At 40.9% G+C, this 19,610-nt stretch overlaps 1 long non-coding RNA gene across 2 annotated transcripts in view; it reads right to left on the reverse strand.

The window, feature by feature from the left end:
- LOC121066224 overlaps window positions 1-19,489 on the reverse strand; it is a 113,236-nt gene extending 93,747 nt beyond the window's left edge. For both annotated transcript variants that reach the window (XR_005817597.1, XR_005817596.1), the window contains exon 1: window positions 19,346-19,489. This is a non-coding gene — a long non-coding RNA (uncharacterized LOC121066224). The remainder of the gene's footprint in view (window positions 1-19,345) is intronic.
- Window positions 19,490-19,610: the final 121 nt, after the last annotated feature.

Consider the following 19,610-nt stretch of genomic DNA (forward strand, 5'->3'; position numbering starts at 1 on the left):
GCCAAAAGCTACATAAGAATTTGGTACAAAAATCCCACAAACCCTAGAAATTCAACATTCATTTCATAAAATTCCACCACCTGGGATGAACTCAACTACAAAGTCAAGTAACTTAGATAGGAAACTGCATATATTTGGGGGAAACATAACCCCCCACATTAAAAAAAAATGATTTGATCAATTAGATTTAGCTTAGTTACCAAAACACACTTACCAGCAATTTTCAAGCCAATGCAGTCAGAAAAAGGGGAGAAGACTGCTTAGGTAGCTTCTTCACAAAAGTTACTCTCCTCTTGCACACAATAGGCCTGATGCTAAGATATCAGTTCTATTACATGTTTAAAAACAATATGAAACACACATTCTTCCAGATCTGTAGAGGTAACTCTTGGTATAACCTCTTCAGCTGCACTTTGACTCCCCTTTCAACCCATCTTAATGCCATTTCTTTTGCTCCTTACTGAGTACTGGATGAATCTTATGGGAGAAGAAATATCCTCCACCAGCAGGAAAAGTCACTTCTCAATAAATCAGTAGTTGACCTGCTGAGTTCTGCATGTGAAATTGTTAAGCCAGTTCTTTCCCCATTCTCTGTTATCTATTTTGTATAAATGATTCATGACGGCTTTTTTTTTTATATACATGAGCATGCAGTAATTCTACAAAGGATCATTAAAATATTTATGTGGTTTAGATAAAATACACCTGCTGTGCGAATGCATTACCTACCAAGCCTTGCCTCCCTTGGACTGAATTTCTTTATTTTGGCTCTTTTTTTTGTAAAGTTCCCCAAACTTTCCTGCTCTTTCAAGCCACATAATCTTCTAACCAAGGAACTTAAACTAGCATCAATGAAGTCTGCCCAAAGCTTTTGTATTTGCTGATTTTACCTTTCTAGATACTCGTAGATCAGAATTCCTGATCTGGCCAGAGCCAGATGTCATAGGTATGCCTAATCCATTGTGCTAATGGTTTTGAAGAGGATTATGCTCACAGTAAAAAGCATGCAAAAGAAAAGTTTCTCTTGCTTGCACTGAAAGAAAACAGCACTTAAAGCACTCAAAATTAAGAAAAACTGATGTCTTCTCTTTCTAAAAAGGCAGTCATTAAATAAACAAATTATGTCAGAGTACATTCATAAGGATACCACAACACAAAGACATGAATATCTGAGTTTTGCCAAACCCAAGTTTCATCTCAGCGTATCAGTGTTCCCAAAGGGGAACAACTGTGCAGTTATCATTCCATTAAGCTGATGCATTGCTTTGGCTCCTTCTAGAGTGAAGAAACTGGAAGCCTCACCAACTGAAAAGAGTTTTGCTCATAATAAAAAAGATCATTTTGTTTCTCCAGTTCATATTAGAACGAAGAACTTGCATGAGCCAAGGGCTTATCACTACTTCTTGATGAACTAATCTGTTAGGAACAATTACTTCAATATCCTTTTGGTATTATCTGAATATCTGAATCAGTGAAACAAACATCTTACCCTGCAATATTTCACACGTTTCCAACAAAGAAAAATCTTATATGCATCTCTGCATTAAAACAAGTATCCTGGAAGCATGGTATCAGATGTGATCATTTTATTTTGCACTGTAACACCTGGTGGTTTAACTATTCAAAAGAAGGTTTCTATGATCAACAAAATAATTACACAATGATTTTAAATAATATTAAGTAAATATAAAAAAACTGTTTTTGCAATATAACCTGAGAAAGCTGTTTTAGTGAGTGACCTGCAATTTATCAGGAACTGGGGAAGTAACTACTGCGCTAGTTCTTTGTCTTAGGAAATGGAAGGATAAGAGAAAAAACAGCTTTGAATAATCAATATATTCCCTACCGATGGTTGCACATGGCCACAAGCATACCAATTCCACTGACAGCAGCAGGAAGTAGAATGAAATGCTGATGAGCAAGTTGTAGCCCAGCAATGCACTACCCTCTCTTGCCTGGCAGGCTACGTGGTTTATTCTGGTCTCTGGCAGGTCTGCATGGTGCAGTCAGCCCATAGATGTGCTGCACTTCCATTACGTCCTATATGCACTAGTAAATCCTATGCCATCAGGAGAGAGAGTGACTTCAGTCAGGTCATATGCCAGAAGTCTTCACGGATCAGTTACAGACCACTTGATCTGGATGGTCATCCTCTTTGTGAATAACACATCTAGCAGCATGAAAGAATAAACCCCTCTAGGCGTGAGCTGCCTGCTCTTAAGTTTTAAGCTTATAAACAGAGTTCAACTTGTAAACACTCCCTACATACTAATTCTGGGAAAGATTTTTGGAACATCAGTCCGCAGTTGGGGTGGAAGAAGTACAGATGAGTCACTTTTTATTGGTTGCATAAACTTTCATTTCTATTCAACTGTTTTCTGAAAATGCATTTTGTTCTTTTTCTGCTTGATGTTGATTTGGCGTTGGTTTTGTCTGCACCAGAATAACAGTGGTTGCTATTTTTGTGGCAAGATGTGTTTTACGTATTTGTTTACAAAAAAACCACGCCATTTTCACAGCATTAATAAGCCCAATCTATCATGATTCCATAGCTGACAAATTGTGGCTTCTCTATCGTTACATTTAAGCATATACTTTTCAGTTAAGTATAATATTAATGCTGCCTCTCAGCTGGATTTTACCAGCCATATACACCACCTAAGTCCTTGTAACCAAAGTCAGAATCCAATCCAGATGGTTAATTCAAGAAAGGAACAATGCCGTGATAGTGTTCATTGTGCCAAAAACAGCATTGTTGTAACATACTAGATAACGGAGGTAGAGAATCAGTAAGTAGGTAAAGATTTCAGGTAAAGATTTTCCGCTTTGTGATGCTTTGGTGGGACTCAGCATATACAAATGTTTGGAGCACAATGCACATGGCTGCAAGGCCAGCCCCCATGCCTTGCTGGGCCCCTCAAGGAGGATGGAATGCCCTCACGAGGGCACAGCCTGGGACATCACTGCAGGGACAGGGACTGACAGCTCAGTTGTCCAAGAGACCTCCTCCACATCCATTCCAGGCAGCAGCACATTGCTCAGGGCAGCCCACACAGGCAAGGTGGGATGGAGGCCCCTGGCCTACCTGATGCCTTTCAACATATATGCTTTATCCTGCATTCTTTATCCTAGTACTCTTTAAACACTTACCAAATGCCCACAGAGCACCAGAGAAACAATAGGACAATTGCTGTCCTTCATATCAGCCAGGCAGCCAACTTATCTCAGTATCTTCTATCAGAAATGGTGGCCAAGTACTTCTGCATACTTGTAAGCTGATTTTAAACTTCAGAGGCAAATAACTTGGAGTTCCATTCAATCTGGGTATTTTAATTCCTCGCCTGCCTGACGCTCTTGGTCCACTCCTATCATTTTTTCCAATAGCAAGCCCTTAGGCCTCCACTAACTATGCTGGAATTTGTGGGTGGTATTTTGACTCTCAACTATTTAAAGGTATTTAGGACTCCCAAAACAGCTGGAAATAAGAATCAAATGAATCTCAGATGAAAGAATGAATAAATATCTAGTCTCGTGTACTACAAGATCTGCTAACGATTCTAGAGGGAGTCAACGGTTTACATTAAAGCAAAGCTTATTAGTCCTCTCCATGTGTGACTGACTGCAGCCACCGGTTATATTGAGGGATGGGAAAGGATGGAAAACCAGAGAGCTCCCAGTGTTATCACAGGGGCTAACCAGTAAGGGAGCCAACCTCCTTCACTCTAAGTCTAGCCATTACAGCCCATTCCCCCTTTCGTTCCCTCTAACCAGTAACCAGCCATGTCTCACCACCCAAGAATGAAACTGCTGACAAATAGGTTACGTTCTAACAAAGGAATTCACATTTTTTCCACCATCTCAACTTTCCTATTTTAGAAGGTTGGTTTTGGCTCCCCCCCCCCCCCCATGCCTTCCCAGCAATACATATCCCTCTTTCCCCCCCTCCCATTTCTTTGAATGTATTTCAACAGAGGCTTGTGTGGTCCTTTTCCCCTTGCCTCTTGCACACCCACCCACCTCTTTGTAGGAACTATAAAGAGAAGAACAAGTACACTTTTCCTAAAACAGGTTGCTGTGGACCAAGTGATAAGCAGCATCACCTTAAACACAAAGGCAACATTTAATGAAGTAAGTGGACAGGAGGCAAACTCCAAGGAGACAAAATTGCTGCTACACAGCCCACACTGAGGAATGTCTCCAAATACTCATGAATAAACAAGATACAAGGGAGCAAGGGCATTCAGTCACAAAGATGGATGAAGTAACAGTTTCTTCTCAACTGCTTGGCATTTAATATATCAGTGAGATGGCAACAAGCCTGGGCTTTAGTACAACTCCAGCCCGCAAGGATAACAGTTTTTCTGTGCCTTGTGGGTGCCACAATTACGCCTTGTCAAACAGCAGTGTGGGAACATTTGCAGCATTTTGCCTCCAGAGTGAAAGAAGCAAATAATTATGTCAGAGACATTCCAAGGCTTCACTAATAAATATTATGATATGAGTTTATAATTATTCTTGTTTCTCTAAGTGGACACCAGTTAGCCTTGCATTTTGCTGACAAAACCTTTCCATTCTGCACAAAATGGAATCTTTGAATGTGCTTTTTGCGCTAAAGTAATACAACTCCATGTATCCAAACGTACCTCATGAGTCACAGCAGCTGAGTAAAAGGTAGAGACCAAGCGTTGGCATTGTGTTCTTACAGTTATGAATACAGACAAAGAGTTGTGAAATTTAAGGCAGTAAGGAACTTACCACCTTGCCATAACCCCTGTGAAATTTTCTTCTCAGAATGCATTAAAAAATGTATGCAATTAGCCCAATATGAATAGTACATAATGTACCTTAATGTCAAGCTGCCTTTAAGTCAGATAGCTTCAGTCAACTACCTGTACCTTAGCTGCCTTTCTTACTTCCATCCACAATTTTTTCTTTTAATGCAGTGAGTGTCGTCCCTCCCACTCCCCAGTTCCTGTGAACTTTGATTTTTGCTTTGGAAATACATCCAGTGAAATTTTCCATCCTTCTCCTGTAGCTCCTATTAGAGGGAATGAAAGGGAAAAAAGGAGAATATGAGAGGAAGAAAAGCAGAAGCAAATCTGAATGTCTCTTTCCTGTGCCAAGAAAGGAGGGGAACTATTTCCAGTTATATTCCCCTCCTCCAAGCTCAGCCACTCCACACGAGAGGAGACAGTAGCTGGCTAGAGGCAGCAAGGGGCTTATCATGAGCAGCTGCCGTAGGAGAACTGGCAGCATCCAAGTGGTCAGAAAGGTTTCCTTTCTCAGCAAATCAGGATCTCTGATGTAAAGCTCATTTCTTTCTCCTACTTTGCTGCTTAGTGTTATCCCCACCCCACTCTATATTACGCTTTGAGAAAATGATTTTCTCAGTTGATTCTCCAGAGCTGTCCACCTGTGGTAATACCTGAATACCACTCATGCAATTCATTCTTCATCAGCATTAGTCAGACTCCCATCTTCCCTCACAGGGAAGTGAATGAGATAAAGGCTCATCACAAACAGCAGCTTTTCACTGATTGAACAGATCTTTGGAAAAGTGAAGTTGAATGCAAGTTTGGTAGGATAAAAACTTCTTACAAAGACTCTGGACATTCAGAAGCAGCCAAGAAAATGGATTTTGAAACATATAGAAGCCTTTATAGTACCTTAATTTGTAGTAGTAAACAAGACACGGCCAGAGCATAATCCTTAACTACAGGCCTAAGATCAACCTACAGCGTTTAACTAGTCAACATGGTGCCTGACATGGTTTTGACTTTTATCAACTCAAACTATGCCCAGTCCACATGGACCACAGAAAGCTCCTGATAGACAAGGTGGTCAGCGGCACCCTACCTGGGGTGGAGGGTCTCTAGCCATTCAGCTGCAAGTTGAACCATACCTCGCCCCACCAGAGGCACAAGGTTTGCTAGTACAGACATATGCACAAGTCTCAGGACAGGAATAACACCAGATACATGAAACAGGAGAACTTTTCCCAGAGAACAGGGCCTGATTCCTGATACCACCACACTGAGCAGCGTGCTGTGTACCCTGCATAGAACCACAGAACCATTTAGGTTGGAAAAGACCTTTAAGGTCATCAAGTCCAACTTTTACCCTAGCACTGCCAAGTCTACCACTAAACCACATCCCTAAGCACCACATCTACACAGCTTTTGAATACCCCCAGGGATGGGGGCTCAAGCACTTCCCTTGACAGCCTGTTCCAATGCTTTGCAACCCTTTCAGTTAAGAAATTTTTCCTGCAATAGCAACAAGATTTCGTACAGTCACCACTCCCAATTTTGCTTGCTTTCATAGACACTCTCTACACCAGGGACTGCTGGTTGTCTCGTCGGATACTCTTCTCAACCCAGCAGACAGATGGTCAGACAAAACAAATCACCCATTATCCAGAGGCAGCAAGTTTTGCCCTTTCATAAGTCAAGCAGCTGAGCACTGCTATCAGCTGGCAGGTCACTACAGCAGCAAGCAATGCCTGGTCATCCAGCCCAAAGCTCAGCAAATCCAGACCTCTGCCCCCTCTGCACCACAGGGCACCTCCTCATGATCAAGGCTGCCTGCAAGGAGGCTCAATTCCATCGTTCAGTAAAGCAGGCTGTCAGAGATGATTATCTGGGCATTTAGCCTACATTTTTCATGTTTATACTACTTTATGCATATAAATAAGCTATATGTATACATTAGCTATTCTACATTTTAACTGCCAAGTATTTCTGAGTGAATATTAAGGAGCTGCTAATAACATGGCAAGGCTAATTAGACATTGAACATATTGCTATGTAGCTAGCATTTTAAGATGAACTACAGCTGCTGTGACAGGATTTTATTTATGTGCAAGAAAACACCCTCCTAAAGTAATCAGAGATATTATTCTAAGAAATACAATCTCAAATTATTTCAGCTGTCAAAATAATAAAAATTTGATGGGAGCAAAGCAAGCCATTTAACAATTGTATAAGAAACTCCAATAGATAGGAAGAGATGAGGCTTGCTTCTTATATCCTAGATGATTGTGACTACAATAACACTATCTATGATGGATTTAGATGAGATGATCTAATCTTAAATAGAATAAAAAGAGATAAATACATATTAACAAAAGAACAGATGAAAAGTGTCAGCAGGTATGCTACATATCTCTCAGTTGTCAAAGAGATATCAAATACCTTTTAAGAGTTCAGTAAATAGTTGCTCTGAACACTAACAACAAATAAAAACAATTTAAACAAAGATTAAAGCAGCAGGCAAGCCATACTGCACTGGCCCAGCTGGATCTCCTACTAAGTGTCCTCTATCATCAGCCAAAGTATTATTTTCCTATTCTTGATTTACATGGTAGATCAAAGTCTGAAATATGCCTTTCCATACAAAGTGTGATTGTCAACTGTTGATGTGACACAGCAAAGTTTCATTTCTTTTGCCATTCTTATCCAAACCATTGTTCTTTAAGGATTTTTATTTATTACAGTTCCTATAAGCACTCTTGAAATAGGAAAATAAACCTAATTTAGCATAGCTTGTAATTCTTCTCAAACACCACATCAAATTATACTTCTCACTGCAGTTGTATAGACTGTCATTTAATATTGTGCCTTCTGATAGCTGTGCAAACTACAGTGAGTTTACACAAATGTTTGGAAATAAAGCAATTCAGCTGATAAGATAAATACCCAGTTGAATGTCTCCAAGCAACGTAAATTCACATAGAAAGAAATTGTTATTAAAATGAAGTATCAAGAGCAGATACAACTGTGCACAGAGGAGTCAGAACTGATAAACAGCAGAGTGGCTACATTAAAATGGAGAAAAACTCATAATTTAAAGTCATATTGGTTCTGCAGTAGAAAGCTTAATCAAGTCTTTGCAGCTACAGCAACTGCCTACAAAAGGACATACATGGGTCCCACGATCTCACAGCATTACTGAGGCATTCTGAACTCAGAATGATTTTAAGAACTGGAACATATCCAAACAGGCTGAGGTACAGTATTCCCAACTCATGCAGAATTGCCCTTGAAATAATGAAGAAGTTGGCACAACATCTTTGAGCAAAAGCAGACTTCCATAGCAGGACGAAGCACTGAACCATTTAGACCAGCAGGAACAGAGATTAGATGCAGCTAATGATGATGTTTTACATAAACAGGATTGAGCAGGTTATCCCCTTGCATTTCAACAGCTTTCTCTCTTCCAGACAATCTGTAACCCCGTGATGTAATAGGAAAACATTTCTCCTGTCTGGGGGTTTCCCTTTTTATTATTTTTTTTTAATACTAAGGTCTAAAGATCCCCTGCAGGCTTATTTTAACAAATTGTTTCCCATGGTTCAAACCTATCTATTTAAAATCATGCATCTAAAACAAGATAGGTAACAACTGTCACATTCTTGAAGGCATCAAAACATAAGGAAGATTTTGCCAATATTTAGAACAAACAAAAAACCCACCAAGACTGAAGGTCAACAAGCAAAATTGGCTAAGTAACAGCCCTGCATTAAAACACTGGCATGGGCTCTACATCCCAAGACTCTGTAAGTTTGAGGTTTTGACTGTTAAGTGAAAGAGATTCTTCATTAACTACTCTAGGGAATAGACAATATAGCGGCCAGAAATAGCTTCTTGCATTCAAAGGATAGCACCTTTTGCTAGAGAAAGCTACTATCTTCCAGGAGGAATAACCATCTGAGAGCAGCTACTGGAATAACCCCAAGTGGACAGCAAGGATGTCCTCTTCCACAGAGGAAAGAGGACAACAAATGTGGTGCCCTGGATGAGCTGAAACCCTGTGGAAGGGTAGAATGCTCTAGTGACAATTTCATATGGAATATTTTTCTCAAACCTACAGAGAATATTATACAGAGACTTTAACCTGAACTATAGTCACTCTTTGTAATCCTCTCTCACTCCATACTTGGTTGTCAGACTTCAAGATTCCCCAATCTGAAACAGGAAACTTTACCTAAGAAGCAAGCAGACTCCCTGGCACAGCACATTGGAGTGCAGAGGAGCCAGACTTGAGTTTTCTCAACTCTTCTGAGGCCTGCAGAAGAAACAAAGCTAAGAACTGTATGCCCAAAGAGGCAAGCATCTCTCAGACTTAGGTAGGAACCAGACAAACTGGTTGATCTAAAAAGATTAGAAAGAGTTTGGGTGTCCCTAAGCCTAGGCGAGTCCCTAGCAAGTATAGAAGATTGTGCCTTTAAGGCCTAGCTGATGCTCCAAATCCAGTCTTTCATTACAGTCAGAGAATCAGCCAGAGCTTAGACCATGACTGAAGCAGAATTATTTTGAACTTAGGTGGTCTTAGTCTTAATTATTAAAAAAGGATGTCTTAATTATTTTGGACTTAGAGGTCTTTGAAACATGGCAAGATTTTTTGCAACAACAGACCTGCTGAGGTTAACAAGCCCATCTTCACTTCAAGAAGAACATGGGCAAAGATTTGTTTATATGTTAATGTGGGGATAAAAAGTACTTCTCTTGCAGCTTTGTGCAGAACATTACAAAACTGACTACTCTACTGAAGAGTGTAAAAAACATTTTCTTTAGACATGGTACAACTAAGACTATGTCTGACAGCAGGTTACATCTTAGCAAGTGTGAGTTTAAATCATTTGCAATGAAGACTGAATTTGCAACTTTAACAAGCCATTCCTATTAACCCCAACTAAGGGGTTGGTAGAAAACAGAGTGTCTACTATAAAAGCTATAGAATCAGACCGTGACCCATATTTAATACTCTTAAAAAGACAAGTGGAGAATGGACTATTGCCTGATTATACTTTGCTTGCAAGAAAGTTGAAAACAGGTATTTGCACTGTTACCAATTAATGTTAGATTTTGAGGACTTAGAGAGCTGTAAATACACAAAATAAAGCCCTGGGTCTAATTAGGAACCCCAAGACCTCTCAGGGTCTGGGAATGATTCTGTACATATCCATGACAAGACATTCTCTCTTCTTTTTCCAGAAGACATAACACAATAGTCACAAAACCACCACTGTAAGTGAACTTTGTGTTGTAGTAAGACATTTTCATCTTGTTCCAGAAAAGGTGAGATAAACATGCACATGGTCATTCATTCTTCAAGATGGGCGACAACAGCAGGCCACTGCAGCCAGCCATCCTCGCATAGCACAAATGGACTTATTTTCTCCAGCAACACTGCTGCAGATGTTCCTGGGGCGACCAGAAGATCATATAATAAGTAGCAGAGCACACCTCAGAGACTAGTTGAATATAAGGGGCCCTTAGGTTGTTCTAACATATCTGGAATTCTGTATTGCATCAATGGGGATTGTAAATTACCATCATTCAGATATCTATCTGAAGAAGCACCATGCAGTAAGTACATTTCTGGTTTGAAGAGGAAGACCTGGCAGGAACAGATCTTCCATCGGACAACATTCGTTAGCAGGGTGCAACCCCACCACAGGAGTCCTTCTGAGTAGCACAAGAACCCTATTTTCACCCTCAGAGGAGGGCCCAGATGGGTGGCAGGTGATCAGGGCAAATACCTCTGTCCATTGCCAGAGAACAAAGTAGACAGGGATATTTTCCCCTATTCATTTCTGACAAAGGTAAACTACCTGTTCCATAACAATCAGAGCAGAAAATATAGGGCCAGTTGCCTAGTTTTAAAGATAAATTCACCCTCAGAACAGTCAAAGAGCATCTCAGAGAAATGGTGATAGTCTCCTGCTCCAGGAAGAACACCATTACAATTCAGGCATTTATTCAAGGCAGGAGAAAAAAAAACAAACAAGAAAACACCACAAGACCGAGATGAGCTTGGCACAAGCAGAAGACAAAGGTATATTTTGCCTGGCAGATGAGCCTGTAATGATGCCCAGAACATGATTTGGCTTGAACCTTAGAGTTCCGAGGTAGAAACCAGTTCTCACATCCACAGAAATCAATGGAAACACTTCCAGAGATTCACCTAGGTGAGATTTGGACTGAACCCTTACTGAACACAAGTGAACAAATGAAGCAATATGGCAACTGTTTTCAGGGAGTTTGAGGTTTGTCTGAAGCAAGAATTTCCAGATAAAACCTCCCTACAAAGAGGGATTTCTGCCACAATAAGAGCTCTTTCAGTTCCATTATAGTCAGCTGAATGAGCCAGCAGTGTGCTCAGGTGGCCAAGAAGGCCAACAGCATCCTGGCTTGTATAAGAAGCAGTGTGGCCAGCAGGGCTAAGAAGTGATTGTTCCCCTGTACTCAGCTCTGGTGAGGCTGCACCTTGAGTACTGTGTTCAGTTTTGGGCCCCTTGCTACAAGAAGGACATGGAGGTGCTCAAGAGAGTCCAGAGAAGGGCGACAAGGCTGGTGAGGGGTCTGGAGAACAAGTCTTATGAGGAGCGGCTGAGGGAGCTGGGATTGTTCAGCCTGGAGAAGAGGAGGCTCAGGGGCGACCTTATCACACTCTACAGGTACCTTAAAGGAGGCTGTAGCGAGGTGGGGGTTGGTCTATTGTCCCACATGCCTGGTGACAGGATGAGGGGGAATGGGCTAAAGTTGCGCCAGGGGAGGTTTAGGTTGGATATTGGGAAGAACTTCTTTACTGAAAGGGTTGTTAGGCATTGAAAAGAGCTGCCCAGGGAGGTGGTTGAGTCACCATCCCTGGAGGTCTTTAAGAGATGTTTAGACATTGAGCTTAGTGATATGGTTTAGTGGAAGACTTGTTAGTGTTAGGTCAGAGCTTGGACTTGGTGATCTTGGAGGTCTCTTCCAACCTAGACGATTCTGTGATTATAGGTTTCTGTTAACTTAATTTGCCACTAGATGAACTCCACAAGCACTTTAACAAAGTCACTTCAATATATCTGAGTGAACAGAACATATACCATGAAACACACGCTCCTCTAGCTAGTTACTTATTGTTAGAAGAGAAAAAGCTTCAGAACTGGTTCCTTCCCCCACACCACACTTTTCTCTTTTTAAAATTAATTACAAACAGCGCAACTCTGAGGTCATAAGTACCACTTCAGAAAGTGTTTGCTTCAATGGTTCTGGACTTCAGATTTGTGGGTTAAATACAATTTAGTCATGTCTGCTTGAGCCTTTGGTGTTCTTTACAAAGAGACAGTGGCAGTTCCCAGAAAAGCTGCTTCGCATTTCAGAACAGTAAATGTTACCCATTAGTAAGTTATAAATTGACAAGAAAGAGTTTGAAGAGAAGCTGAACGGTTATCAGCTGTCAGGACTGTTCAGACAAGGTATGGTCAGGTAACTACTGGGGTAGTAACAGTATCATTATGTATGAACAACTTGGTCTGTCTGGGCAGAAACATGAAAGGCCTGTTATACTCATGTTAAAAGAAACACTCAGCCCATGGATCTCCATCAACACGGATGCACTGAACAGCTGTCTGGAGACACGTGTTAAATGACCATAATCTCGGCACTGTAGCTACAACAGAAACCCTTGCGCATAACAAAGCAAAAGGCACACCCCAAATCTCGAGCCCCATCCAGGTTTTGGAAAAGCCATTCCTTACAGGCCACCCTCCTTCCCAACCACAGCAATCTCTAATACACACACTCGCTTTGAACACAGGAAAGCAGACCACCTTTAGGCAGAGGGGGAAAATAAAAATAAAAGCCTCACACTGATTCTGCCTAGTCCAGGCAGCCACACTGCTGACCCCACCAGGAGAGGCCTACCCAGAAGCTCCACATCTCCTTTCCATATGCACCAAGAACAGCCTGCTTTTACACATGGCTGGGGATGTTCAGCTGTCCAGGGGGCACTTGACTCTCCAGCTTTCTGATTTCCGCTGCATCAAGGCATGTCCCATGACAGGCCGGGCAGGAATCACATCCCCAGTTCTCTGCTAAGCCAACACAATTGCTATGCACATGTTGATGAGGCATGCCAGCTACTGCTTGCACCACCTCACTGCTACCTGCATGGATGGAGTAACTGTGGGTAACAAGAGTCAAATCATGCAGCCACGGGCAGGTTGTTGGCCTGAGATAAAGGAAATAGAGCAAGTCCAGGATGGCGGGGGGTGATGAGGGCATATAAGGAACATAAGGCAGTATGGATGTGGAGCACTTCAATGAGCTGTGGGGCCAATATGGGGCACCAGTAGTGACAACACTCACCAGGATTCAAACCATTTGCCCCTCACTTTTCACATTGTCCCCACCCAAAAGTAAACAAGCATCCCTGTCTGTGAGCCTAAAGAGCTGTCACCACAAACAAAAGATGTGTTTCCCATTTGCCACATCACCACAACTGTAGGCCTCAGATGCTCAGCCTGGCATCCTGCCACTGAACACTCCCCTCCTGTCAACTGAGGTACCAGGTCCAGCCAAGGAAATTTACAGCTGTTTATTTCTTTGTTTCTGACTCATTCTTCTGCCTCAGTCCTCCCTTGGCACTACACAATAATTGAGCAATAGTGCATGCATCTCATATTTCCACTATCACAGGTTCAACACAGAGCACAAACCACAGAGGCAGATGTGCCATGGGTGCACACCCCTCCAGGCATGGGCTGCGATTCCTCAGTCTATGAATAGATGTCTCTCAGACTAGCAGGCAGCCCATGAATCAAGAACTGCAAAATATCCAGTATTATTTATTGTCAACACTCAAACTCATCTCCTGGTTTGACAGCTGGCATCTTCGTCAGGTCAGACACTTTTTCCATGCCAAACATTTAATATTTGGAGACAATGGCAAGATCCTCACATACCTCGGATCTCATCTTTCTACATCACGCCAGAAGTGTGGAGCAGCTGAGGTAGCCTGGAAATGTGCAGATTTGTTTTGAGTTCAGTGAAACCGGGAGGTGGTGTGGGACTAGCAAACAGACATAAATCTGTTAGGAGACAGTGGAGATGACAGTCCTGTGGTGGTGGTTGCTGTCTGCAGAAGGAGAGGGGAGCAAACTGTGCAGTCCTCTGATCATTTGCAGGAATAACACCATTCCACCAATAAGTTTTCCACTTACGAGGAATCTGTCACTCAGAGCTACAGGTGCTTACACCACTCAGTTCCAGCTACATCCAGCTATTGGGGTACTTTTTCTGCTTTGTAAAATATCCTCATTACATATCATATCTGATACCACACTATTGTAAATGGGGATAGACACAATATCCTGATCTGAGCAAAGACCAGCTTCCCCTGAACTTAAGCATTTCCTTAATTTGCTGTCCATAGTAACTCCAGGGTTTACATGGCTACCATTAAGGTTAGGCTGACATTGCAGAGATGCTGTAGGAACAGTTGATGTAACACAGCTCCCATCTGGAGAAGGTGGTAATCTAAACAGACACATGGAAATGAAGGTAAGCAATCTGCCAGCAACAGCAAAAACAGGGGGAATCCATACCTCCTCCTGTCCCACTTCATGCAGTTTCCAGGGCATTGTCAACATCAGCTACACCTTTCTGAGGCAACTTTCAAGGCATTTGCTGACTCCCTTTACATTCCTCCATGCACAGACAGTGCCACAAGGGATACGCTCTAGTGTTGTTTACAGTACGACAAGTAACAGCATAGTCTGTACAACTTCCAAAGGAATTCCTGGTTGCTTACTCTGTGGTTATCATAATACTCATATGGTTTCCTGGTTACTTCTCTTTGCAATGTTTATATGCCAAGAACAGATGATCATTTCATAGAAACCAAAGAGCCTAAGTGCAGAGACAAATTACAGTATAGAGACAAAAATCTGGCACATTATACTTACAAAGTAGGTTAAATCAAAGCATTTTAAGCGTTTAGGAAATATGTGCAAACTGATATTTATTTTCAGGAATATCTTTTTTCCATGCTGGACAATGGCCACCCATGTTTTTGTAAATTAAACTCTAAAATGTAATTTGAAAGATAAGGCTGGAATCCATTCTTACCACACAACTCTGTCATTAAGGTGGAATGGCATAGTATTTGCAGGAAGTCCTACACTGACCAGCTACTTTCATATGGGCAGTAGTTTTTCCACCAGGAACTCATTTGAGTCATATGAAATGAGACCAATACTTTTTTTTTTTTAAAAAGAATCCCATCTGCAAACTATGAAGATAGCTAGCAATGAGACAACCTCACACCTAACTTGAATGGTTCTTATTCTGCATATTGCATTTAAGCACATGATATGAGTTTATTCCTTTCCTTTGTTAGTGTTACTTAAAAGAAACCACAAAGGTGTAGCACAGATTAGTCACATCTGAGAAACTCCAACACATTAGTTTGCCAGTCATAGCAATCTGAATCAAGTTCTGTGTAAAGCCCCCACTAAAAAAAAAAAAAAAGCAGGACATAAAGATTTGCCAAAGCTTGCTCAGATAAAGAGGGGATCCTTGAACTCCTTAGCAGGAGCCAAGCAAAATGCATTAGCTTGCACTCCCAGTATGTAGGGCCAAGGGGAAAACAAACAGAAAGCTAGACTCACTTTTTGGCCCTGTGCCCTTTCCACACCGTAAAATGACTAAGGCAGCATGGAAGAAGTGTTCTCTGTACCGTGCTGAACTGTACAGGCCAGCTTGCTTGTATCCTTGTGTCCCAAGGCCTTTGCTTTAATAGAACAGGAGTAAACACAATGCTTCTTTTTGGGTGCCTGCATGATGTCCAGTGATTTGCCTTCCATAACTTGAAGGTTTGACAGCTTCCATATTGTCGAGGAACGCACTGAAAGTGATGCTGCGCAACAGGGAGAACGAGGTGCAGCTTTCTACTTAACGTGATCTAGACTTCCACACTGCGTGCAGTAGGAATAAAAATAGTCATTAGTGAGATGAAGTATAAATTTTACACTCCTGTAGTCAGTTGCTTAACTGATCTTTCCAGAAACTTGGCAAAAGAAGTGTACTGCAGCTATGCATACATTATACTTAACGGCGGCCATTAAGCCTGCAGTCACAAGATTCAGTCTGCCTTTTGCTGCTAAATTTGTACCGCAGCCTCACAGATTTTGTAATAGTTACTGACAAGGTACAAAATAATAGTCCTGTGAAACTGTGACCCTGATTAGTAATGGGGTAGCTGCACCCCCCTCTTTAACTTCATTGGTCCCAGTGAATTTATACCAACAATAAATTTGGTTCGCTCTTTGAAGATGAAAAGTGCTATAACATACACTTTATTAAAACTGCTATAAAGACTTGTTATTTTTGCTCATATACCTGCTGAGTGATGGTTTCCAGAAGTCTAACAGCACCCCCTCCCCACCCCTCCCCAAACACACTTTACTTTCTGGCTTGGAGCACTTCTCTTTAAAATTGTAAGCCACTTTTCCAGCTCTTGACGTACAGCTTCTTGTATAATTCAGGGCTATAGATCAGCCTTTCTATAACCCAGACAGCTGTGCTGAACTGCATCTTTACTATAACTTAGAAGTGATAGAGCATTTTTATAAGGTAGAGATGATCCAGGAGCCCAGGTTCAGAGTCAGATGCTGATCTTGACTCTGTCCAGATTGTAGGCTGGTGAATTTGGGTTCAGATGTGACAATACCAAATTCTCACCGTCTTTGATCCCAATCAGAAGTCTCCCAAGATAATTTCACTTATGATATCTACCCCACCATTACAACTTTCTTTACACTGTAGAAATCCTTAAAATAAATAAATAAATAAAACCATAACCCTGCAGGGCTTTCTTTTAAGAAAAACTTCTGCTTAAAAAAATTGTCCTTTGGTACAGGTCTCAATCACTGGGTGAAGTATCAAAACTCACACGAGTTTATTCCTTTGAGGTTTCAAAGGACAGAAACATTACCGCTAGCAAAGCACAGCCCAGGTTTCTAATACCTGGTTGCAAGCATACCACAATATAAGTAAGTCTATGACCACCAGGCTCCTCAAAAGCATCAGTCAGTCCAGATAAGCGCCTTTAAAAGGGGTATTCCTCTTCTAAAATAGCCTGCTTAACATTTTTAAGCTCCATTGTATAAATGCCAATAGCATTACTTCTGAGCAGTACTTAAGGACTTCAAAAAAAAAAAAAGGCCTTGTTCAGATTATTAACCGCAAACTTATCTTCTGAACTTTTCCTCCTCCCTATTTAACAGCTCTATCATTTGTTTCAGTTTCTGTGAGCATGAACCAGCCAACTAGCATCTCAGACTACAGCTGCTAATCATCTTTAAAGTGTCCTGCTTGTACCTAGAGTGCCTTTCTCCTATACAGAAAATACACACACCAAGACTTCACATGAAGAGGAAAAAGAGTTGGTGAAAAATATCTGGATTGTCTTGCACTACATGCAACTATTAAATAAGTGAAACCAGCTTATACATCAGCCACAAGCACTGAAAACGAACTGGAATAGTCAACCACATATCTCACTTCGAACATGCTTTGAGCTGCACAACACAGAATCTGATGAACATTACTTTTTCAAGCATTTGACAGTCAAAAATCCCTGCCTCAATGACAATTCAACCTGAGTGATATTTGCACTTAATGTCTTAAAAGATCATTTCATGTCCGCTAATGAAGTGTCTTGCTTGTGATCAAAGCAATAAAAACTGTTCAGGTCTATTCTTTTTGGTTTTCTTCTGGCAGTTAAATGACCACAGCCTGGTTATGCCACTACACCTGCCCCTTTCCTAAGATGCCAAGAAGTCAGAATTGTCACCACAACAGGTTCTCTCTCTGAAACTTCTATTTCTTACAAATAGATTTCCAAAACCCCCACTCCTGCCTAAGAGTTTCTGTTAAGGATAGAAAAAAGTTCATAAAACCACACAGAAAACTCCTCCAAAGTGTAGGCATGAAGAGTTTTTTTTTTTTTTGGTAGCAAGTGTCTCTTGCCACTCCATGCATCACTTCCTTCAAAGGCTATACTTGGAAGAGGATGCTCTTTTCCCTTCACCCAGAGGGGTTCCTTTGGAAAGACAAACTCGCATAAGAAATGTGTTAATTTAACACATATCCTAGCTGTCGCACTGCTTCCTTCTATCCTGTTATACTTTTTAATGGCTTGCCAATGTGAAGATATTTTCATTACATAGTAAACAAAGGAACAAAGGGAGCTGATGTCCCTCAGCAGATTTGAAAAAAATAAAAAGTTGTTAGGTCCTATTTTAGGATAGGAGAAAATAGCTGATCCAAAACAAACCAGGACTCAGAGACTGCCACGACATGGAAGTAGGTCTGCTTCTGCCAAAGAATTTCCTTTGAATTGCTTCAGCTATTATCAAGCAACTTTCCAAAGCATCAGCATTAACCTTTTGCCAAAAAAATATACATTGATAGTGAGATTTACAAGTACATACATACTAAAACCATATACTAAATTCAGCTATACAGAAGTCAATTCTAGACTGCTAGAGTGATGAAGATAGGAGATTCTTAATCTCTTCCAGTTAAAACAAAACAAACAAACACAAAAAGAAAGGAAGCATCTCCAGTAGTTGCTTCACACCTGCCTTTAGTTTTCTTGACAAACTGAACAGGTCAAACAGGCCAGCAAAATAAGAGCAGGTTGATTCAGGGCTTCATCCAGTTGGGTCTCGAAGACCTCCAAGGACAGAGACAGCAAACCGCCCCTGGGCAGCCCCTTCCCATGCTGAAGTGCCCTTATAGTGAAAAGGGTTTTCTTCTTTATATCTACAAATATAATTATTTTATGTTTATATTATTATAAATACAAACTGTAGTTCTATACACATACACACATTTTCTTTCTGTCTTTCTCTTTAAATTCAATCCCGCTCTTAAACACAGGCCACACACAGCTCCCACAGATATCAGTGGCAGCGCATGTGTGTATCTTTGGGCTAAACCTAGCTTATCTAGAACATCTTAGGCATACAGCCCAGATTCACTTTTTAATAATACATTGCATTTGAAGTCTATCCGCTCTACATGAACACTGATGTAAAGAAAAGTACAGGGTTTATTTTGGATTCTTAAACAAAGATTTCAAGGTCTACATCACTATACAATGCTTCAAGTCTTATAGACTACCTATCCCATCACAAGCTGCACTTAAATGGAGAAGGGAAAACAAATAAATAAATAGCACCCAGGCATTTAATACTGAAAGTTAACTTTCATATACACAGCTGAATTGCTTCATAACTTCAGTATTAATTCTTATGAATATAATGTATTTTAAAACTCAGTTTCTAAAAAGAAAACAAAACAAATACAGGCAACAGGCTAGCAGAAAACAGTATTCTCCATGTTCTGCTTTCTAAATAATACAAGTCCTTGCTAGAAGATACGGGGGGAAGTCATAGGCCCAACATGCACATATCCAATATCAATATAACTTACTTCTATTTTCTCTGTATTTTCCTTACATTAAAAATTAAAGCATAGAAAAATACCTTCTACTATAGCCTTACCTCATACATCCATCATACATTTATTGCAGCTCTTCCCTTGCAGAAGCATTCCAAAACCTGCCCTCTGTGCTCTCCATTTATGCTCACCTGCTGCCCAAGTGCAGTTCATTAAGCTGTACACCTGCTGTGACTTAACTTGGGCTTTACTCAGCTTTTAACTCAGCCCAGAACCAGCAAAAGCATTTACTCTGCATGCTGTCATTAAATATTGTCTTCTCCTCAGGGTTTTCACACCTATGATACTCTCTGCTAATTTCCTTAACTC

The sequence above is a fragment of the Cygnus olor genome, chromosome 2 (assembly GCF_009769625.2).
Source record: "Cygnus olor isolate bCygOlo1 chromosome 2, bCygOlo1.pri.v2, whole genome shotgun sequence".
Taxonomy (NCBI): Eukaryota; Metazoa; Chordata; class Aves; order Anseriformes; family Anatidae; genus Cygnus; species Cygnus olor.